The sequence below is a fragment of the Panthera pardus genome, unplaced genomic scaffold, assembly GCF_024362965.1.
Source record: "Panthera pardus isolate Hobbes unplaced genomic scaffold, ASM2436296v1 HiC_scaffold_25, whole genome shotgun sequence".
NCBI classification, from domain to species: domain Eukaryota; kingdom Metazoa; phylum Chordata; class Mammalia; order Carnivora; family Felidae; genus Panthera; species Panthera pardus.
The window spans coordinates 34956697-34982127 of record NW_026526821.1 but is presented as its reverse complement, the minus strand read 5'-3'; the positions used below and the strand labels follow the sequence as shown (position 1 = coordinate 34982127).

Sequence of the window (25431 nt, the reverse complement as noted above, 5' to 3'; positions counted from 1 at the left end):
AGTGTGAGCAGGAGAGGGGCAGAGAGAGAGGAAGACACAGAATCTGAAGCAGGGTCCAGGCTCTGAGTTGTCAGCACAGAGCCCGACATGGGGCTCAAACCCACGAACTGTGAGATCATGATCTGAGCTGAAGTCAGACACTCAACTGACTGAGCCACCCCACTCAGGCACCCCAAGACGTTCATCTTACTGATGAAATTGTAAGAGCTTATGGTAAGAGCACTTTGTATATTAGGGATATCAGCCTTTTGTTGATCCTGTGTTATGCAAACAAGTTTCATGGTTTAGATGGTTTTCCACTACACTAAAATATTAAAGACTTAAAATGTGTATATAGTTTCTTTTTTTGAAACTTTCCTTCATATTTTCTACTTACAGATGCCCTTCCCACCATAAGATTGTAAAAATATCGACTCATATATTATGCACATCCATTTATATCTTACCTTTTACATTTATAATTTCTTTCCTCTAGAATTATTTTCAAATGAGTTGTCTGGTAGGGATTCTGTTTCATTTTCCCAGATGACTAGGTAGGTGTCCCAACACCTTTTGCTGAATAATTTATCTTTTTCCTTCCAATCTGAAATGCCAACCCTATCACTTACTAAGTTACCATATATACTTACCTATAGACTCTCTGTATTTTATTCATTGATATATTCTTGTGCCAATACTTCTGTTCAATCATTACTGACTTATACTATTCTTTAATATTTGAGATGGCAAGTACCCTGTTTAATATTTCTTATAATTCTGGCAGAGTTTTATAGGTTCATTCTTCCAGATCGTATTCAGAATCATTTTGGCAGGTTCCCCAGTTTTGATAGGGATTGATTGCATCATGTTTGTGCTTTAATTAAGCAAAATTGATGTTTTTATATTGTTGTACTGAAACTTACTTTCCAAGAACAAACTATCCTTCTCCACTTATTTGAAACTGATTTTATGTCCTACAATTGACTTTTCTACCTCTCTTCACTTAGTCCCTCAGATGTCTAGGTAAGTTGCTCCCAACTTCTATACCATGACACTGTAATTGTAAGTGGAATCTTTTCTTCAAAAATCTTTTCTAACATTGATGTCATAATTAACTCAACAATCTATTTTTTACTTATTTTGTAGCCAATCAGCAACCTTAATCAACAATCATAGTGCTTTTAGCAGATTTTCATGTGAGTCTAAACATGGTCTGTTAATTCCATTCATACTTTCAATCCATTCATTTAAAAAAGAAAAGCAAGTAGTTACATACATCTCAAAATACTGGTACAACTGAAAATTAATATATAAAAACATGAAGCTCCTCTGAGGTACATAAAATCTACTAGTGTATATAAATTGCATAGGGGTGCCTGGGTGGCTCAGTTAGTTAGGTGTCCAACTCTGGCTCAGGTTGTGATCTCATGGTTCATGAGTTCAAACCCCATGTCAGGCTCTGTCCTGACAGCTCAGAGCCTGGAGACTGCTTCAGATTCTCTGTCTCCCTCTCTTTCTCTGTCCTTTGCCCGCTCACACCGTCTCTTTCTCCCTCTCTCAAAAATAAATACTAAAATTTTTTAAATAAAACACATACACATGCATATATTCTTGTATAAGATAGAAACTGAGAGGTCTCTAAAAGTTAAAATTTACTGTGGAAGAATGCAGAAAGACATATTGCAGAATAATGGAGAGCTTAAGGAAATCTTCGTAAGAAAGTAGCATTTATTTTAAGCACAGAATGTCAGGATGTGAAAAGATCAGAGGGATAATATTCTAGAAAGAGAAAAAAAAAAACCCATATGATCAAAGGCAAGAGGAGAAAAAACCCAGACAAAGTTTGGCTGGAGCACAGAGAATGCTAAAGGTTGATAAGTGGATCATTCTGAATACAAGATTAATTTGCTTCTTGTTTGGTAGAAAATGGTGAGCTATGGCACAAATAAAGCTATGCTTTAGGAAGAAGAATCTGGAGGCAGGATGCAAATACAGGGCAATTTGGAGCTGAGAAGAACTGAGGCAGAAAGTGTAACAGTTTTAAAACACAGGGGTCTATGTCCCCTCCCCTTGAACTTGGACTTTGTGACTGCTTGACTGATAAAATCCAGCAGAAGTGACACTGGACCTGTTCTCAGGCAAACCTTAAGAAACTGACACCTTTCTGAGGAACCCTCGTGCACTGGTAGTGGGAATGCAAATTGGTGCGGTTACTCTAAAAAACAGTATGGAGGTTCCTCAGTTAAAAACAGAATTACCCTACAATCCAGTAATGGCACTACTAGGTATTTACCCAAAGAATACAGAAATAGTAATTCAAAGGGATACATGCACCCCGATGTTTATAGCAGCATTACCTACAATAGCCAAGTTATAGAAATAACCCACGTGTCCATCAACTAATATATAGATAAGAAGTGGTGTGTGTATGTATGTATGTGTATATATATCTGTATCTATATCTATATATCTATATATATATACACACACACAATGGAATATTACTGAGACATAAAAAAGAATGAAATCTTGCCACTTGCAATGATATGGATAGAGCTAGAGAGTATTATGCTAAGAGAAATAAGTCAGTCAGAGAAAGACAAATACCATAGGATTTCACTCATATGTGGAATTTAGCAAACAAAACAAATGAGCAAAGGAAAAAACAAAACAAAACAGACAAACCAAGAAACAGACTCTTCACTATAGAAAGCAAGCTGATGGTTACCAAAGAGGAGGTGGGTGGGAGGATGGGTTACAGAAGTGATGAGGATGATAAGGATCAAGGCATGCACTTGGGATAAGCACCAGGGTCGTATGGAAGTGTTGAATCACTATATTGTACACCTGAAACTAATATTACACTATATGTTAACTAATTAGAATTTAAATAAAAACTTAAAAAAAAGAAACTGACATTTTTCACATCCTATCTCTTGGGACACTCACACTTGCAACTTAGCCACCATGCTCTAAGGAAGCTCAAGCGGTCTGTGGAAAGCCTACCTGGAGACAATCTGAGGTTCCTGGTTCTTAGCTCCCAGCCTACAGCTAGCTCCACTTGCCAGGTATGTGACTGAATCATCTCAGAAGTAGATCCTCCAGCACCTAGCAAAGACCCAGCATTTGCCACAAGGAGCAGAGACAAACCTTCTCTGCTGATCCCTGCCCTAATTGCAGATTCAAGGTTGCTGTCATTTTAAGCACTTAGTTTAGGGTGGTTTGTTGCACAGCAACAGTAACTAGGATAGAGACCAATTTAGAGGTTCTCACAATAGTTCGGATCAATAGCATGAAGAACAACTTGAAAAGTTAACTGTGACAAGGGGGTAAGGGCTAGACACCAGTGCTACTTTGAAGACACAGTCAATAGGAAGATGGCAGCCTAAAATTAAAATTTAGCCCCTGAGTTATTTTTCTGATTAAGAATTAACCAGGGGCAGGGGTTGGGGGGGCGCCTGGGTGGCTCAGTTGGTTGAGTGTTCAACTTCAACTCAGGTCCTGATCTTGTGGTTCATGAGTTCGAGACCCACATAGGGCTCGCTGCTGTCAGTGCAGAACCCACTTCAGATCTTCTGTCCCCCTCTCTCTCTGATCCTCTCCCACTCACACTCTCTCTCTCCAAAATAAATAAACCTTTTTAAAAAAGAATTAACCAGGTAGGGGCACCTGAGTGACTCTGTCAGTTGATTTTGGCTCAGGTCACGATCCCAGGGTCATAGGTTTGAGCCCCACATTGGCTCTGCACTGAGCATTGAGCCTGCCTGGGATTCTGTATTCTCTCTTTCTGCCTCTCTCCCCTGCTTGCGCTCTCTAAAATAAAATACAAAACAAAACAAACAAACAAAAAAACAAACAAACAAAACCTTTTTTTAAAAAGAATTCACTGGGTAAAGATAGGTATTTACTAATAATTTAGAATTGCACATTGTAGTGAATTAGAATATGTGAAAGCCACAGTTAGCAATTTCTTCTCCCTACCCACCCCCACACTCTCCACTGGAAGAGTGTATTTTCCTGCCACATCAATATTGAGCTTAGCCATGCAATTTGCTATATCAATGGTATGTGAGCTTGACATGATACTGGGTCAACTCCAAGGACAGGCCCTAAGAGACACTGCAAGTTTCTACTTGGTCTTTACACTTCTGCTATGGCAGAAGACCATGCGACATTCAAGTCTCAGGAGAAAGACACCAGGAGCAATCCTCAATCCAACCCACAGCTTGGAGCTGAGCCCAGTGGAGCCTAGCGTAGGTCATTCAAACCCCAGCCAACCTCCAAACACGCAGGCCAGAAATACTTATTGTAATAAACAACAGAATACAAGTGATAAGTCATTGCAATAAATAAATAAATAACTGCTTCTGGTTGTATGCCACTGATTTCCTATATAGATGTCACGGTGTCTGACAAATACATTTACTAATATTTGAGAATGGCCCACCATCTCATCACAAACGTAAACAATCATAATCCTAGTTATCATTACTTAGGGACACCGCTCAGTTGAAGAAATATGGGTAGATACATGTACCGATAATTCAAATGCTTCCATTTGGGTTATTAGGTGAGGCAGCATTCTGTCCATGAAACCAAAAGAGAATGTTTTAGTAAATTACACAATGTTTTTGTCCTCATCGTTGCTTTCTTACTCATTCACTGGATGGGGGGTGGGGGGGGGCGGAATGTTTCTGGTACAAAGCAGCAAATGTGACAAAACAGGAGATCTCTAAAGACAGGCTTTTGGGATTCATTGCACAGCAGCAGCTCTCAAAGTATGGCGCCTACTGCCACCTCAGGGAAGCCAGGAGGTCAAAATTATTTTCATAATGGTCCTATGACATTATTTGCCTTTTTGCATTCCCATTATCTCACAAGGTGGAGGTTTACAGAGGCCTCATCATGTTTGAAATCTCCATTGACGGACTGCAGAAGCAAGTAAGAGAATCCAAGTATCTTCCATTAAGCCAGAAATGAGAGGTTTACGAAAATATAAACAGTGCCATGCTTCTTACGAAATGTATCTTGTTTTAGAAAAATATAGTTAATTTTCCATTTTAAAATATTTTTTAGGGGCACCTGCGTGGCTCAGTTGGCTAAGCATCCGACTTTAGCTCAGGTCATGATCTCACGGTCTGTGAGTTCGAGCCCCACATCAGGCTCTGTGCTGACAGCTCAGAGCCTGGAGCCTGCTTCAGACTCTGTGTTTCCCTCTCTCTCTGACCCTCCCACACTCGTGCTCTGTCTCTCTCTCTCAAAAATAAATAAGCATTAAAAAAAATTTTTTTTAATTTTTTATGTTATGTGATGGGTTTATTACTTACTTAAAATTAATTGATACAGAAATAGTTTTGTGTCCCCTTTTTCCTTTCTCATACGGCAAATAATTATGATGTTAAGGCACATAAAGTAAAGCTGTTCGAGACCCTCTTGATTTTTAAGAGTATAAAGGGATCTAAGACCAAAAAGTTTGAGATACACTCCATACTATGGCACAGAGTATGCGCCAATGCGTTCAAAAGTACAATGGGGGAGCATACTTTAAGGAGAGTGGAAGCAATAGGCATGAGTTTGTGGGGTTCCTACAGGAATGGTCTTAGACTTAAATATCATCACCTTCATAATTTAGGTAGAAGTGACAGCCATGTGGCTTTTTCCATTCAAACTTTTTACTTTGTTCATAATAATCCTGCTGAATAGTGCCTTTAAACAGTAAAGAATATGGCAGGAGAGACTGAATCAACTGTGACAGGTTACACAGTGCTGACACTAAAAACGTCTTCTACTTTGTTCAAGCTGCTACATACTGCTTCTAAGATGCTCCGGCATTATTAAGAGAAAAAAAAAATGTCCGTATACTTAAGTCAACAGAAATGAACTGTTGATATAAGTAGTTATTCGTGTTTATTAAGCACTCTTCCCCCAAAGGACTCAAACATTTCAAATGTATTAGCATGCATTAAAACCTCCACTAATAACCTCACAAAGTACACAGTTCCTGTTTCCACATTTTAGAAGAGGAAAATTTTATTAGTTAATACACAGTAAACTACAATACAGAAATATTAAATCCCTAATGCCTCATCTCTGCCCACCAATCATTCACACATCATGCAAAACACAAAATGGATAATCTCTTGAACCACCACATTTGAAGCTTTTGAATGAGCAGCACATTAAACTGAGATAATTTCAGAGCACCCTTTCCACCTTCACTATCTCTACAGCCTACCTGAAACCCTTAAGCCTGGAAAAATGCTTCCTAATAAGACTGTCAGAAATCTTCTACAGGGGTGCCTGGGTGGTTCGGTCGGTTAATGTCCAGATCTTGATTTTGGCTCAGGTCATGATCTCACAGTTTGTGGGTTCGAGCCCCACGTCAGGCTCTGTGCTGACAGCATGGAGCCTGCTTGAGATGCTTTCTCTCTCTCTATCTCTCTCTGCCCCCACTCACACATACTCTCTCTCAAAAATAAATAAACGAATAAAAGATTTTCTACATGTTAATGAAGCAAAAATTAGTCACTGAACTTGGATACTCAGGCACTACAATCCTCATGGCTAAAAAACTCACTCAAAATGCTGAATCTACATTTTATAAAACTGGCAAATTGTTTTTCCAATGAAGAATTAAGCTGTCTTCTGGCTCTTAGGTCTATCTGTAAGCAATATGAGGCAATGTGGGGAAATACGTGCCCTACCTTCTTCCACAGCCTCATCATAACTACGTACATAACCTATGCTAATAATTCAGTGGAGAGGCAGATAAAGGGCAACTAACAAGGAAAAATGTCACTTAATTAACTGATAAGAAATAATGATATTTATGTGCTGAATGAGGGCATACAAGAGTAATGTCAGCTTTTGTAACAAATAGATCCAAAAATATACAAACTCTCAACACAAAAGAAGTTTAATTTTCTCTCTCTCTCTCTCTCTCTCTCTCTCTCATGCTCACATAATTTATGCTCCTTCTTCCATTGCATACGGTTGTTACTGCGAAAGACTGAAAATATTGCCATCAGCGATTTTCTATTCAAGAATATGTGGGTGTTCCTGGCTAGGGAAGAGTGCTTCTTCACACAACAATATAGACCTGATTTCTTCAGTCCTGTCTCCCTCACCATCCACTACAGTCCATGGTCATCTCCATCCAAGCAGAGGAAGAACGAAGGTAGAACATGGGGTTTAGAAGCCTTGTCCCAGTTCTGACACCCATGTTGACACAGATGGTCACACAGCTGCTGTGTGCCTCAAAGTGAGGAAGCAGCACACAAGAGGAACAGACTATATGCTCAAACACAACGTAAAACAACATGCCACAGTCTACTTATTCTGGGAAACAAGTAAAACAGGCCAATCGACCTAGCTGGCAAGAATCAAAAATGTGATTTTCACAGGCAACAGTTTTGATTAGATTCTCAGTGTAAAGAAACAGAATTACAAACACCAATCTCTACCAAAAATAATAAAAAAGAGTTGTCCCACTACTAACACAGTGTGAGGTGTCCATAATTCTTATATATGTATTCTTTCAGGTAAGGATAATGAAAGTATTTCTTTCCATAAAAGAAGATCAGAATATCTTACTTGTGTCCTGGCTAATTTATGGAGTCACTGATTTCTGGTTCTCTGGATGCTCTTTAGTTACCTTGTTATCATTATTCCACGCAGAGGGGGATGGCCGCTGGAACAGGTGAAACTATTTACATATGCAGAAAAGCTGTTTTCCTCATTTCTCTTTCATTCTCCACAGTCGATTCTGTCACACCTACCACCAAGGCCACTGGCCCTGGTCACCACAGCTGGCTCTGTCCACAGCCACTAGGGCTGCTGACTGCATCAGGGATGGGGAGAATTCTAAAGCACCTTCTGCCTCACTGAGTTATCACTCAAGCCAGGGGGTACAGTCCCAGGTTTGGCAGACCTTAAGTCCTGTGCTTCCTCTAGCTGGCAGAAGTCCGAAAAAACACAAACACGGGAGTTTCTGTTTGGGAAATTAAGAACAGGGTACTCTCACCCACCCAGCTTCACACAATGATGGATTCCCCTAAATTCAGGAAAAGGATTCAGATGCCAGGCAGCCCCAGTAGTGACAAAGGTCTATTACAGACACAATAAAATATTAACAAATCAAATGCACACAGACCCCTGTTGGTTGTCATGGAATGGGAGCGGTCATGAGAGAGAAAACTGGAAAAAGAATATGGGGAGAACAATTTTCTTTTCCAGTCGTGCACTAGGGAATTCATGTCCATAAAATCCCCCAAGATTCTATAAGGCAAGCCAGGCTTTATGTCCACTCAGTGGCAGGACCTCATGGGCGAAGCTACAAAAGTATGGACCATCATCCCCAACACTGCCTACAAAACTTCCTGTGATGATGGAAAGGTTCTATCTATGCGCTGTCCAGGATGTAGCCTCTTGCCACATGTGGCCACTGAGCATCTGAACTGTGACTAGTGTCAATGATGAACTCAATTGTTAATTTTCCTAATTAAAATTTACATTTAGGGGCGCCTGGATGGCTCACTTGGTTGGGAATCCAACTCTTGATCTCAGTTCAGGATCATAAGTTCAAGCCCTCGTTGAAAATAGATAGATAGATAGATAGATAGATAGATAGATAGATAGATAGATACAAATTTAGGTTTCAATAACCACATGTGGCTTCGGGCTATCTGTACCTGACAGTGCAGACTAGCCTTTCTGGTGGTGTCTAACCAATCCACTGCCCCAAGTAACCTTATCTAGTATCTTTTTAAAAAATGTGGATATTTCTTTCCCATAACTATTGAAGAACATTCATTCTGGCTCCGTTTTGGTTAGATCATGGGTTCAACCCTACCTTGATTTAGGTACCTTCACTATGTTCTAGAACAATGTTTCTCAATGTCTCTGATTACAGTGACCCATTTTTCATGTCAAAACACATTATTAACCATTTATAAGAGTGGTGCTTTAACTCCTATTAAGAAAACCCATTAGAGTAAAAAAAAGCTCCTCATAAGTCAGTAATACTTTATATTCATGCATATTTCTTCATCATGATAGCAGCTATGTAGATAGAAAACACAGGAGATGGTAATTTATTCAATACATGAGCAATCCTTGATATTACCATAGATTCTAGGACATCTTACAATATCCCACAGCATCCTGGGCTCCATGACCCACACAGGTTAGGAAACCTCTTCTAAAGACACATCCCTAAGTGGTCAGCAGATCTGTGATGATATGTGGCACAAATGAGGGTCTCTGTTCACAAGAGGGGCTTTGGATTAGTAATGGAGAATGAGAAAAAGTAACTTTCCTAATGCATGGCAGTCAAGTATTTTCAACATCTATCTGATAGCAGATGTACAATATAGATTATTTATGCTGTACTGAAGCTCGACCATCCTGTTAGCTTCAAAGAAGATCAAGGTCTTACAATTTGGGTTTCCTAAAAGTGTACTGTTATAACTCAACAGTTATATGATGTTCATCAGCTCTCTTCCTATCATCATTTTGTCAAAAATACACTCACTCTCTGATTAACTCATTTCTCTGTGTCAACTTGGAAACCAAAATCTAAAGAAATAATTTGAGGAAAAAAATTTAAAGCAAACATTTACTGAGTGGTTCCCAGACTGGAGTTGGCCATGTTCTGGACAAGTTCATTTTAAGCTGGAGGTGAAAAGTGACTTTTGTTTTTTAAGTTTATTTATTTTTTTATAATGTTTTTCTTTATTTTTGAGAGAAAGACAGAGCAGGAGTGGGGGAGGGGCAGAGAGAGAGAGAGGGAGACGCAGAATCTGAAGCAGGCTCCAGGTTCCAAGCTGTCAGCACAGAGCCCACACACAGCCTGACGAGGGGCTCGAACTCATGAACCATGAAATCATGACCTGAGCTGAAGCTGGATGCTTAACCAACTGAGCCACCCAGGCACCCTTATTTATTTATCTTTGAGAGAGAGAGAGTAAGAGAGCACGCAGGGGAAGGGCAGAGAGAGAGGGAGAGAGAGAGAAACCCAAGCTGACAGCTCAGAACCCGATGTGGGCCTTGAATTCACAAACTGTGAGATCATGACCCGAGCCAAAATCAAGAGAAGAGACGCTTAACTGACTGAGCCACCCAGGTGCCCCTGAAGATGAAAAGTCACTTCTGTGAAGCAGATGGAAGAATGAAGAAGATGCCATTAACACCACAAGTCTGTGATTGTAAAATGGGGAGAAATGTTTCCACACTATAACCTCTCTGCTCAGAAATGACCAAAGAACTAAAATCTTACAGTTGGAAAGGAAACTGACATAGAAGGATAATGGCACAAAGTCAGGTTTGACTTCTGTGATCTTGGAACATCCCAAAACCTATGAGGAGATCCTGTGGCTTGGGTGACAGCCCCATCAGACCCCACCATAACTCATGTCTCCAAGGACCTCTCAGGACATGCCACTTTCCTGAAAACATTTTAGAACAGGGGAGCTGGCTGATGTTGGTTCACATTACAGAGTAAAAGGTACCGGATGAAAACAAAAGCAACTGCTAGTTTTGGAGCTCAGCCCATGAAATCTAGACACCTCTTGGAGACTCCATAGTTTACAAAAAGCTCCATAAACCTAAGAATGCCCACAATTTCATTACAGCTGTAAAGTATCAAGAGGTATAATATAAATTATTTATGTAGCAGTTAATTCCAATTATTATTCTAGCTTCAAAGAAGATCAAGGTCTGACATAGTATCACGCAAATCACAATCCACACTCTGAAAAAGAAGTCTCACAGAAGAAAACATAAGATATGACAGATTGAACCACAGACCATTTTATACTTCCAAACTCTGGGCTTCCTACAATGAAGTCACCCACTGAAAAAAGAGGAACATAGTTCATCAAGATAGGCTGAAATTAATCTATTTCAATTTTTAAAATGGATCTACTGAAAGACATTCACTTACTACACTTCACGTGCATTGACTGCTATAGACATCAACAATTCATTCAAAACGGTCATGCTTTAAAAGACTGGGAAACACAGTATTGAATTGAGAAAGCTGAATCTGAGGTTTTAATTCAATTCACAATGGCATGCATTAGCAGCATAAAAATTGCTTCTTGATTAAGTAGTCTCAGGTGGTAATTTACTCAAGATAACACATTTTTTTAAATGTCACAAATTAATTTTAAAAAGCACACACGCCTACCTTTTTAAGAAAGATCACGTTTCACGATTCCATATCATACAGTAACCATCTCTTCCTGTGGGGGTGGAAAAGAAGAAAGACCATCCACTAATAACAGAAAGTAGCAAAGGTGAACTTTTAAGACCGTAACGCTATAATTTCCTTATGTTATGCCTTCATTTATAATATTAAACAAATAGAAATCTTTCAAGTTAGACTTAAAATATTTCTTCATTTCTCTCTAAATGAAATATTTTAAAGATTCTGATTCCAATGATTTGATTTCTGAGGAGCAAATGAATAAAATCAAATGGATATAGATAAAAATAGGAATTTTTCAAAATTAGAATTAAAGTATTTACTTCCCATCTATCCCAATGACATATACTCAATACTTTCATTCCATGAAGTAAATGTATAAAATTCCACTCCTGTTTCTATTTTTCCAAGGGGGAAATGAGGTGAAGAAGTTGTAATAGCCTGTGTAGGTAACAGAAGGTAACAGAATTATAAGCAGCTGTTTCCTTCTGTTGTATACTTTTTATTTTCCAAGCTAATAAGCCATATTTACAGGCTCTGTATTTCTTAGCTAAGACTTTTGGATCAAGAAAAATATATAAAGGAAACTAAATCAAAATAAGATCGCTGTGATTTCATTTTACATTTATTATTTTCAATAAATAATTGACATAGAAAACCTGCTAGTCCCTAATAAATACTAAATATGATTTTTCTCTTCAAAATTACTTGTTGGCAAAGATTAAAGTATTCCAATATTTTAACTTTATATACTGAAGTCCAAATAAGTAAAAGGTTTATAGTCTAAGTTAATCAATCATCTACTCCTTAAACTGTTTCAACCAAATCTAATTAAAACAGCCAATGGAATCACGTCCACACGAATGTAATTGTGACTCTGACCCTGATACATTAGATTCCATGTGTAAAGCAATGTAACTCCCAGTGGGGATAATGATATGGAGAGTTTTTGAAAAACAATGACCATAATTTCTAACCCAAAAGAACTCCAAAAATTGGAATGACTGCCAATGCATTTAATTCATGGAGATCACGCTCCGGAGTAAATGGAATCACTCATACACACACATTGGATGGGGACTCCCTAGATTAGCCTGTGCTCATTCCAGTTGTCACCTTTTTTTCAGACAATAAAAACCCCCTTTAAAGTAAGAAATCTTGCTGAAAGGCATGTGAATCCTGTAACCACATCCATACCTGCATATGCCCTTCCTGAGTACGACCATCTTGGTCACACTTAGCTCCAGAACGTCTCTCCTTAGAAGCAATACCAAATCCCTACATGGACTCCCAAAGTCTGCCAGCATCTGGGGCCTTGTCTCTCCTGCTTCTCTTCACTTTAGAAACAGCATTACTTTGGCTCTCTCACTACCAACACAGGACAGTTAGGGTAACAGCTGCCTATTCTGTTTTCTGAAATTACCTAAGGTCTTATAGGTGCAGGTAAACTCTGCTGGCAACAACAACAAAAAGCCAGGACAAATCACGATCGATTCAGAAACATGGTTCAACATGCACAGGCTGAGCCAAATCATAATCTACAGCCCAGTAACAACTGTATGGAGGTCCTCATAGATCTTCAGTTCATAACTGGCCATCCAGAGGTACCCGCGTGGCTTAGTTAAGCGTCCAACTCTCGATTTCAGCTTAGGGCATGATCTCATGGTTATGAGATCAAGCCCCACGTCGGGCTCTGTGCTGAGCAAGGAGCCAACTTGAGACTCTCTCTCTCTCTCTCTCTCTCTCTCTGCCCCGCCCCCTGCTCACATGCACTCTATCAAATAAATAAATAAATAAATAAATAAATAAATAAATAAATAATAAAATTGGCCACCCAGAAACAAGAAGATATCTAGGATTTGCTTTAAAAGAATCCAGTCAGGGTTTGGACAAGGAGAGGTAACAAATCAAAAAAGTGTCAGTGAGTTTGTGGTAGTTCAATGAAGGATACATGAAGGTTCACTGTAATATTTGCTCTACTTTTACATTATAATTAAATTTTCCATAATAAAATATTAAAAGATGGTCATCTAATTAAAGTTATGTGTGAAAATATGACAAAGAGAGAAATGCACAGAGCATAAATATCACAATCTTCCTGTTTTCCAAACACCCTTCATCAAAAAGGGGAAATAAATTTAAAAATTTTAAATTAAATAACACACTAGAAAAGATGAAAAGCCTTCAGTTACAATTTTATTAATGAAGTAATAATGGCCTTGAATCTTTCTTTAAATATTTTAAAAGCCAAATAACAAGTATGTACTTACCTACCATAAACTTATTTTTTTATTATTATTTCAAGTATCTCTGCTTTTAATTAAGTGACAGAAACATAGAAGCATGGCTTTTCTCAGGATTGTCAGACATTGTTGCTCATTAAGTATGACTTTGATTAAAAGAAGTAGGAAAATGGATGACCTATAATTAATATCAATGCGATCTGTTCCATGAACTAAAAATCTTTGTAACTAAGATCCAAGAGGGGATCATTAAAAGAGAAAGAGAGAGACAGGCAGAGGGATTCTATTGGTATAAATTTTGGGTTTGCAGATATAAACTATCAGATCTGCAACGCACTGATGTAGCTGAATGATCTGTTCCTGGGGAACAGCCAAAAGATGGGCACTCATACGACTCACTACTCATGCGGCTAGAATTTGAAAGAGACTAGGAGGGGTCATATGAGGGTAGTCGCAGCTTTCACAATAAGCAGGGAAACTCACATGCCAAGTAAAATCATCGTTACAGCCTCAGAATTTGACTTACTGACCCTGCCAGACACCACTATTGAAAATCTGACACTGGACATAAATTAAAAAGCAGGATTTATATCATAGTTTGGGAAAAGAACATGTGTAAAGCTTTACCAAGTCTTCTCCAAAGATGAACCAGGGGCAATAACAAACTTTGGCTCCCTCTGAACAGAACAGCACAAGACCAACACTAAATCCTAACACGAGATTTGATCTTTTTTTTTTTTTTTTTTTTAAAGAAGCTGATAGTTTTCTATTTTCCTTTTTAAGTTTTCCTGGCCTAAAACAATCTGTTTCCTTTCCAATGAAGAAACAATGCCAAATTCTGAAAAGGAAATTTGTCTGACCTAATGGGTAAGCACATAAAAGCTGGAAAAGGGAGTATTATGGGAAAACCAGAGCAACTCGGCCTTATGGGGCAGGCTTCCAAATTTATCAGCAAAATGATCAAGGGTTAGAGAAGGGAGTGTGTGGGTAATAATTATTAACAAGTTGCATGATGGAGGTCAGCTAAACAAAATTCACTTGTTTTCAATTTGAAACATCACAGTTCCAGCGGTTTACTACATATAGGCTAAGAAAAACTTTCACAAGCTTACATCCATACTCAGAAATTTTTCATATTTTATTCAATTAGGAATGGCATTTAATTATGCATTTAATAGATATTTGTCAAATAAATGCATTAATGAGGTGGCAACTAATACCTACCAATCATGAAATCTCAACCTAAGGTCATTAGAAATAAAATTAGAATTTTTTTAGAAATAAAATCCTCAGGTATAGCAGTTATGGCTATTTGTCTAACCAACATGCATAACCTTAATTTTCTTGTAGGTGGCAATACGCCAGGCTAAAATGGTTTGTGCCCCAGACTCCCTTGCAGCTAGGAGTAGGCATGTGACACAGTTTTGACCAATGAGATGCAAAAGAAAGGGCTCTAACAAAGTCTGTTCTCATTACATGAACCCATTCCCTTCCCTCTTTCCTGGGAATAGCTACTGGGAGGTGTAGAGCCATCTCACAACCACAAGAACAAAAGGCAGACAAAAAATGAGTGGAAAGAAAGCAGAACGAACCCGGTTCTCTTGTGGCTTTGCTGAGATGCTACACCTCCCCAAAATGCTTAGGTTCCTAAACTGGCATCTCATGTTAGGAATGACAAACCTCTGCTGGTTCAAGTTGCCATTTTCTATAACTCACAGACAAAAATATTCTAACACGAGATATGATTCATCCCCCCACCCCATGCTATGTTCTCAAAGGCCCTCCTATTTCCACTGACTGATGCTCCACAGAACTATCCAATAACACAGTCACGGAACTATTGCTGACTCATCAACAGTTTCCACTCATTAAGAGCACGCCTCATAGTAAAAGGCAACAAGCTTGAGGGTGAGCAGTCATGAGGAAAACCATCAGCAAACAACAGGCCATGTCATTCTACCAAGCCACACGGCACCCTCCTGTGGACCACCTCACTCTGTCAGGGATACAAAAATTTTAAAAAATAAAATTAAATTAAAAGATGCCAAAAAAGAGAGCAATGTTATTCCAGTGATCAAGAAATGGAACATGCTCTACCTAAAGACTATCTACAAAATCTGTATGTCTCAACAAAGAAAAGGAAATATTTAGAGGTATGGCCAGCTAAATTCAATATCAGAAAGGAAACATCTCAGGAGCACCTGGCTGGCTCAGTGGGTTACGTGCTGACTTTGGCTCAGGTCATGATCTCGTAGTTGGTGGGTTCAGGTCCTGCATCTAGCTCTGTGCTGACAGCTCAGAACCTGGAGCCTGCTTTGAATTCTGTGTCTCCCCCTCTCTCTGGCCGTCCCTGACTCACACTTTCTCTCTCTCTCTCTCTCTCTCTCTCTAAAACAAAATAAACATAAAAAAATTAAAAAAAAAAAAAGGAAACATTTCTAAAAAACAGAAAACAGGAACAGGAGGATACATCTTGAGGGCTGAAGGGCTGCCCTGCATCCTAGTTCAGATGCCTTTACTCTGTGCTTCCACAGAGCCTCAGCGATGTACTTTCTGTGGAACTTAAAATTCTAGTCATTTCTCTTAGATTGACCTCTCTTGATAAAACATAAACTCCTAGAGCTGAGGAAAGCTGGCATGTAACAAGTACTGACAAGTACCGAATGAATGAATGGGTAAAACTACACATTACCAAGAGAATTTATGAAAAGTATGCAATCCTTTTTTTATTTTTGATGTAGAAATGTTTTAATGGCCAAAGATGGGGAAAAATACAGAGTACTTTAATAGTAAACTCACTAAATAATTAATATAGTCACAGAATGGGAAATATTCACCCATGTAAAATAAGCAATGATGGCTTTGACAAATGGTTTGGAGATGTTTTCCTGTGATATTGCTGAATGAGCAAAAAAAATGCAGAAGAATGCACATAACATGGTCGTAATTTTGTAAAATAATAATTTCAAACACCCTGAACATGATTTTTTAATATATTGTCTGTATGAGAATTCATGAGTAAATATATTTGTTTTTCTCTGGGATAACAGCAAAGGCTACTTCTTACGTAATTAACATGAATAACCTGGACACAGTCAGAGGGCAATAGCCAGAGGAAGAAAAGGAGGAAGGACATGAAGAAAAACTGGAAAAGAAAAGAAATTAAGATTTTGTGTATATTTAAACATTTTTGAAATTAATAGCAGTGATCGCTTCCAGACAGAATAGAAGTAAGCATGGGAATGGTACTACTGTAAAATGTACTACTGTATGAATTTTTTACAGTATTTTTTAAATATACTTTTTCTTTCTTTTTTTTATTAAATATAATTTATTGTCAAATTGGTTTCCATACAACACCCAGTGCTCATCCCACCAGGTGCCCTCCTCAATGCCCATCACCCACTTTCCCCTCATGCAATCCTTATTAAAAAAATATTTGTGAGCATCATTTCTAGAAATACAATGATGGTATGAACTGTTCAACTGACCCAACATGACATATTCAACTGTCAAATGTCTAGAGAAATGAAAGAACTACACTCAAGAAGTAGCTAGATAAGCCAGACAATGTGTTAGGCACTTTGCAGCCACTATTTCATAACCTTCACGACCCACCAGTTAGTTACTGGGGGCTCCCCTTTCAGACGGGGACAAGTTCATAAGGAGCTAAGGAGCTCACCTAAGGCCACGTATCTATTTAGTAAAAGGCAGACTTGATATTCAAACCCAAAAAGGTCAGCTCTCACTTTTCTGCTGTACCATGCTGCTTCCTCTCTCTGATCTTTACTCAAATATTGTTTATAAAATGTACACATTAGCCGAGGTAACAGTCACAAGAACCTTCAGTTTGTGACCTCAAAAGCACACGCAGGGTAAGTAAGGGTCCACTGTAACCTCAAGCACAATTATTTCTTGTCCATGTCAGAAATCTGACGTGGTTTGGCATGACACAGATAGTGACCTTCTCTAGCTCATCTTACAGCTGTAAGGAATTACCAAATTTCTATACACATGGCATATTAAAAACAAGGTACTATATGACCTAGAAATGATGCAAAATAAACCCACGAGTCAATGGCTTCAGTTTCTCTCAGAAATCAATAGCTCCCACACCCCCACCCACATAGGGACACACATGAGCTACTCTTTCCAGGGCACATTAATAGATCATATGGCCCCAATATCTTAGAGACTGGTTGGCAGGCAGGCATAACACCTATCGTTTCTAAGCATACAAGATATCAGATATATTGAAGCAGTTAAAATAATAGGCTCATTTGAACCAAAAGAGGAAAAAAATCTACTGCAGAAAGAATTTTAAAAATAGGTAAATTTTGCAATAGACTACTAACACTTTTCACTGAATAAATAATTCCTCCTCGAAGTTGATGAAAATTTGGTGAAAATATTTATCCAGTAAACATCTTAATGAAATAAACTGTTATGACTCCAATTTAACAACTTCATAAATTCTGATGGAGAAATAGACTCACCACCCCCGAAACATTTGGTAATTATTTTTACACAATATGTGCACAGTCTATGATATACGTGCATAGATGGAAAAGTGAACCACAGTGCATTAGACTAAACATGAGCTTCTCTGTTCTGCCATTTCAGGTTAACATTTCTACTGATTTTTAAACAATACAAAGTATTTTGTAAGTCATGATTTTCATCAGGACAGCTAGAAATGGATTCTACCCATTTTTTTTTAAGTTTATTTATTTTTGAGACAGAGAGAGACAGAGCATGAATGGGGGGGGGCAGAGAGAGAGGGAGACACAGAATCCGAAGCAGGCTCCAGGCTCTGAGCCATCAGCCCAGAGCCCAACACGGGGCTCGAACTCACGGACCGCGAGATCGTGACCTGAGCTGAAGTCGGACGCTTAACCGACTGCGCCACCCAGGCGCCCCTCTACCCATTTTTTTAAAAACTTCAATTGGGATAGTTATTATGTGATACAACACATTTACAATTTTTCCTCTCCCTTTTCATTAGTTATTAGGTATATTTGAAATTTTTTTCCGTACATAGATCTTTGGGGGAAAAAATCATAATTTAGTATAAGGATGCTGAATCTTTTTCCAAATAATGGCTGGATTATCTTTAAGAGGACATACTCTTTTGGGAATGCAAGCTGGTGCAGCCACTCTGGAAAACAGCATGGACGTTCCTCAAAAAATTAAAAATAGAACTACCCTACAACCCAGCAATTGTACTACTAGGTATTTGTCCAAGGGACACAGGTGTGCTGTTTCAAAGGGACATATGCACCCCAATGTTTATAGCAGCACTATCAACAATAGTCAAAGTATGGAAAGAGCCCAAATGTCCATCGATGGATGAATGGATAAAGAAGATGTGGTATATACATATACAATGGAGTATTACTCAGCAGTCAAAAAGAATGAAATCTTGCCATTTGCAACTACGTGGATGGAACTGGAGGGTATTATGCTAAGTGAAATTAGTCAGTCAGAGAAAGACAAATATCATATGACTTCACTCATATGAGGACTTTAAGAGACAAAACAGATGAACATAAGGGAAGGGAAACAAAAATAATATAAAAACAGGGAGGGGGGCAAAACATAAAAGACTCTTAAATATGGAGAACAAACAGAAGGTTACTGGAGGGGTTGTGGGAGGGGGGACAGGCTAAATGGGTAAGGCGCATTAAGGAATCTACTCCTGAAATCACTGTTGCACTGTATGCTAGCTAATTGAGATGTAAATTTTTAAGAAATAAAATTTAAAAAAAAGGACATACTCTTTTTTTTTTAAGCTAACCCCTTTCAATACTTTCCCCTGACACAGAAAAAAAACAGTATTCTCAATTAAATAACTCTATAGCACTCAGTTTTTCTTCTGTAAAGTTATTTTTTGAAGTATTCACTCCTGGGGCACGTGGATGGCTCAGTCGGGCAGCTGACTGTTGATTTCAGCTCAGTTCACGATCTCACAGTTTCTGGGTTCGAGCCCCAAATCAGGTTCTGTGTTCACAATGCCAAGCCTGCTTGGGTCTGTCTCCCTCCCTCTCTCTGCCCACCCCCCACTCTCCCCCACTCAGGCATTCTCTATCTCTCTTTCTCTCTCCCAAAGATAAAGAAATGTTAAAAAAAATTTTAAGTATTCACTTTTCACCAAAGGCTAATGATTTTAATAGACAAGCTTCATTATGAAAGAAAAAAGATAATGAAGTTACTTTTACAAAGACAGTGTCTGGTAATAAAGTATAACTCTGTACACAACTTCTTTTAAATATCTTGCTTAAAACTCCAAGCTTTCTATCACATTTGGACTCCTTCGTGAATGCTTATCTTACTTAAAGCAAACCCCCCAAAACAGGCCAAAAGCATTTATATTCCCCCTTGCATTTCACCCCACAATCAGGCACTGCCCCACTTACAAAATGAAATATTGAGGTCCACATTAAATTAACTGCCAAAAGTAGTTTCCAGTGCTAGAACTAAAAACAGTCTTAAATGTTAAAATCCCTCTTTTCTTATGCACCAGCTCACTTTCCTTATTTCTTTTTCTGTACCTTAAAGTAATTCTTAACAACTGACTAAGGCTCAGAAAATTACATCAAACTCTACTCTACAAATAATGTTTGAAAGTTATATTTAGCAGATTTCTGATTATATTGGATACAATCCTGGTATAGCTTTCCACATATAAAGTCTTGCCATGAAAGGGAATTCTTATTAGTCTTTAACAGAAAAATAAAGTGAGCAAATTAAATATAGATCAAAGGAAGTTCTACTATGAAAAGACCAATTTTTCTAAGTCATGGCAAAAAAATGTATCAATAAGCAAAAGCAATCTGGGGTTTCTCATTCTGGCCTCTAATGGTTACCTGTTTATGATTAGATTAAGAGCACTTTCCTGCCTTCTTTGTGCTTTTCAGTTACTCTCTTTTTAGGTTGATCATGCATAACTTTCATAAGCTCCAAGGTTATTTTTAAGCATTAGACAGTACCTATTTAGAACTTTTTATTCAGATAAATCATTATTGTGTAATAAATGATACATGTTAATATATTTTGAAAGTATATTGGTAATCAACTCCAATCAGGATTAAATCTATACCGTTAAAATCATCATGCTGTCACCTATAGACTCTAGTACAAAAGCATATTAAATATTTTGAGATTATTTTCTACTTCAAGATAAGCTGACCAAAAGACTGATAAATACATTTTATATTTATCTGTATCTGCTCCATAAATTAGGAGAATTACCTGTTTCCTGTTCCAAATCTTTCTGCTTTATTTCTGCTATTCATTCATTGCCAACTCTTAAAATATATTTGAGTTAACATCATCATATGTCATTGCTTTCTCTGACAGCTATATCAGAACTATAAATACATACATTTATGTGTATGTATACATATACATTAAATAAACATTCACCTACACGTATATACTTATACATATAGTACATATACATATGTATGATGTGTACATATAATATATATATAAAATATATAAATACACATATATGATCTAAACTGTTTAGAGATTTCCACCACAGATGCCTTCAACCCAGTTTCAGGTTCCACCTGCATTGGCCAACCTGACCAACAAGACATTGATAAAAGAAATTGAAGATGATACAAACAAATGAAAGGTATATCATGCTCATAGACTAGAAGAATTAATATCATTAAAATGTTCATACTACCCAAAGCAATCTACAGAGTCAATGCAACCCCTATCAAAATACCAACAGCATTTTTCACAGAACTAGAAAAAATAATCCTAAAATTTGTATGGAACCACAAAAGACCTCGAATAGCTAAAGCAATCTTCGGAAAGAAGAACAAAGCTGGAGGTATCACAATCCCAGATTTCATGATATACTACAAATCTGTAGTAATCAAAACAATATACTGGCATAAAAACAGACACGCCGATCAATGGATCAAAATAGAGAGCCCAGAAATAAACCCACACATATATGATCAACTAATCTATGACAATCTATGACATTAATCTATGGCAAGAATATACAATGGGGGAAAAGACAAGTCTTTTCAATAAATGGTGCTGAGAAAACAGGACAGCTGCATGCAGAAGAATGAAACTGTACCACTTTCTCACACCATACACAAAAATAAACTCAAAATCGATTAAAGACTTAAATACGAGACCTGAAACCATAAAACTCCTGAAAGAAAACATAGGCAGTAATCTGTTAAACATCACTCTTAGCAACATATTTATGGATATGTCCCCTCAGGCCAGGAGAAAAGCAGAAATAAACTGTTGAGACTACACCAAACAAAAAAGCTTTCGCACAGCAAAGGAAACCATCAACAAAACCAAAAGGTAACAATAGTTTTAAATTACATTTTTTTCCATTTAAGTGACCAAATTTGCTAATCAAATTAGCAGAAAGTGTTACAGATTAGAAACCTCATTCCTCTTATTGTATTGGTCATCCTTACTTTCCCCAGAGACCAATATCCTGTAATCACCATGAGTAAATTCATTAAGCATTTATTTTATACTTAGCATTTCTCATTACTGTGAAGGGAGAAGATTAGAAAGTGTGGTAAGTAGTTCACAAGTTATAAATGTAACTGAAAGTATAACACTTATCTGTGCATTCTGCTGTAGAGACAGTAATTACTAAATTCTTTTAAACAGAAGTAGAAGATGAAGTCTCTTACTGTTTCAAATTTTCAGCTAAAGTCTCAATGCTAAAGACAATAAGTGAGGATTTCCCTTCATGTGACCACAGAACTTGCTACATACGCCAAACCAGTCCAGAGGTCACCCCCCAGAGTCTCCATATGAGAAGACACTTCTTCAGAGAGAATTCTCAAGAACAAAGAGTTGGTTCCCTTTCCTTCCCCATCAGCTCAGACCAACTGCCTACAAGAACCCCTCACACACTGGAGCAACTTGCCAGGAGGGAGGCTGATATTCTCTCCCTTGGCTGAATGCTTGCCTCCGCACAGAAACTCCTCGCCTGTTCTGTGGGCCATGCGTGAGGCTGGAGCACAGGAGCCTGGCAGATGCTGCCTTCAATATTAGAGCAAGGCAACAGAGTCTCAGTGAAAGGGGAAATGAGCTACACTACAGAGCTTGATGGTGCTGACATGTGAGTCTTCCTATAGACCAAATGGATACTACACATTGTAGTAAGGTTTGAGTGATCTTAAAAAATCTCCACCCAAATAGGCAGCCTGGACAAGGGCTCAGAGATGCTCCAGTGATACACCAGTGGAGGATAGGAGCTGAAGATTATCCATGGTTACCCAGGAGCTGCAATGCCCACATCCAGTAATGGCATGGTGTCAATGAACTTGCGTGGAACCTCCACAAAAACCCATCAGGATGTGTATGAGGATGAACTGGCCATGAAAACAAACAGCACCAGCTAAGTAAAACAGTCTTAAACCTTTTTTCTGCCCCCTGCCAACTATGGAGGAGCCAGAGACCCTGGATAGAGAGAAGAACAGAGAGGAGAATTAGACCAGAAATGACCTTTCTTCCTCACTCATGATCACCAAGCCACTGGTCAGACTCAAGGACAGAAAACGGGAGAAGCTGTACCCTGGATGGGAAAAAGGAAGTTTTGATTCATATTATAAACACATTTTTCTAATTTTTGAAAATTAGGTGGTTTCAATACTTCAAACAAAATGACTCAACAGCTATGGAATCTGCCAAAAATATCACCCAACATCAAGGTGGGAAAAGAATAAAACTGCTTTCTGCTTGTGTCTCACTAAGTGTGACCCACACAACAAACCAGTTACATTAATAAGCATCCAACCTATACAAGACTTTTTTTCATAAAGTTAAATTAGAAAGAAAAACTTCTAATTAGAAATTAGAAACTGAGAAGATACAGAAAATCAAGATGCAAATGTAATATGCCTCTTAAAACTTTATCTCCAGAATACAGAACTATATCAACAGCTCCTTTAAACGTAATGGACTAGGGGCACCTGGGTGGTTCAGTTGTTTAAGCATCCGACTTCGGCTCAGGTCATGATCTCACAGTTCGTGGGTTTGAGCCCCGCATCAGGCTCTGTGCTGACAGCTCAGAGCCTGGAGCCTGTTTCAGACTGTGTCTCCCTCTCTCTCTGCCCCTCCCCCACTCACGCTCTGTCTCCCTCTGTCTCAAAAATAAATAAACGTTAAAAAAAAATTTTTTAACGTAATGGACTAAACACTCCATTCAAATGGCAGACTGTCAGAATGGATAAAAATAGTAGTAATAATGATAATGATATTAATAACAATAAAGCAAGAATCAACTATACTCACCCAAGAGAGAGAAACACTTTAAATAGAAACACACAAATAGGTCAGAAGAAAGGGTAAAGTTACACCATGCATTCAAAAAGTAAGCAAAAGACTGCTGAACTGGCTATATTAAGACAAACAGACTTTAACGTAAGAAGTTTTACCAGAGACAAAGAGGAGTAGTTCACAATGATAAAAGGGTTGATCTGAAAGTTCTGTAAGCCTAAACAGTTCACTTATGAGGTAAGTGGGACAGGTGACTTCTTCAAGGCCACTTAGTCAAGCTAGGGGAACGACCAGCTCCAAGTCCCTTCTCCCAATTCCCTTTTCCGAGCCTTCTTCTTATAACCAGTACTTCTAATCTGGCTCATTCAACATGAAAGTGACCAGCCTACTTAGTTGAAACATTCAACTCAGTAGCCATACTGAAGTTTGAGACACAGCTTTGGAAAGGAGATGACATGGAATGGGAGAGAGGGAGTTGGATCTTAAGCAGGGTTTGGCACCAGATTCAAGCACTGCAACTTGCTAGCTATGTGGCTCTGAACAAATTTACTTCAATGAGCCTGTTTTCTTTTCTATAGAATGGGGATATCACTGCCTACCTCAAAGGATTCATGTAAAAAGTGACAATGAGAAGGAGGTCAGGAACTTGCCCAAGGATACTCTGACAAAGCTGGGACCCCACAATACTCCAGGCATAACCATTCTGTGAAACCGTCTCCCCGATGAGTTACGTCCAGAAGCCCCTGGTGGAATACCTAACCTTTACTAGGCACTTGAAAAATGCTGGTTTCCTTCCTATACGTTGACGCCACACTTGAGAGAGTAACTCTGCAAAGATATTTTCTATGTGACGTCCTAAGCTATAAAATACATCCTTTTTGATCTAGATGAGTTTCAGATAATCACTTTTTCTTCTGTCATGTTGGCTTCGCCTGACTCTTCATAAGGTCGTATAGTCTAAGTGAGTAAAGCAGACAGGGTAAAAATTGCAGTGACAATTTAATCCAAATAACCTCTTATACCATAAAATGAGTCATGCGATAGACACATTTGATAACATCCCTCCAAAAAATACCAAGCAAAGCAAAAAAAAAAAAAAAAAAGCATAAGCATACCATTATGTTCAAAGGAAGAAACAGATTCCTCCAGATGTTGTGATTATAATAACCAAAGAGTCACAGCCTCAGGACTGTAAACCTAACCCTTGGTTTGGTGAAGGATTCTTCAGAAAATGAACTCTTTCTTGTGGGTAAGTCTGGGCTATACAAGGCCAATACCTACATAAAATGTTCATGTATCCTGACAATTTTTCTGGATTATTTTTGTTGCGTAATTGAGGACATTATAGAAACAGGCATTTACGATCACATTGGGCTTTATATTTTCAGGGTCTAGGCAACTCTCCTAAATGTCAAGGTTATAGTCAAGATCAATATAATTTAAACCCAGGAAAGTGGGGATCACCAAGGTAGATGCTCACTGTGCTGCCTCATGCAACCACAAGAAATTTAAGAGTAAGACCAAACTTGATAATTAATGTTAAAAAATGCATTGCTTAGCTACCAATTTTAGAAACAGCAGAATGCATACAAATCTAAAATAGGACATACAAACCCGTGAAATAAAGAGAAGTATTATGACAGCATATGGTCAGTGTCCCCATCTTACAAATTCATCTTACGATACATTTAAGAATCTACTGTGTGTTAGCTACTGCACAAA

The 25431-nt window shown here is 38.2% G+C and overlaps 1 protein-coding gene across 10 annotated transcripts in view; it reads right to left on the bottom strand.

The window, feature by feature from the left end:
* Positions 1 to 25431, bottom strand: part of PLCB4 (phospholipase C beta 4) — a 420803-nt gene that overhangs the window by 376940 nt on the left and 18432 nt on the right. For 2 of the 10 annotated variants that reach the window (XM_053890428.1, XM_053890426.1), the window contains exon 2: positions 11168 to 11222. The exons of the other annotated variants lie outside the window; for them this stretch is intronic. The gene's annotated coding sequence lies outside the window, so the exon portion shown is untranslated. The remainder of the gene's footprint in view (positions 1 to 11167; positions 11223 to 25431) is intronic. 10 annotated transcript variants of the gene reach the window in all.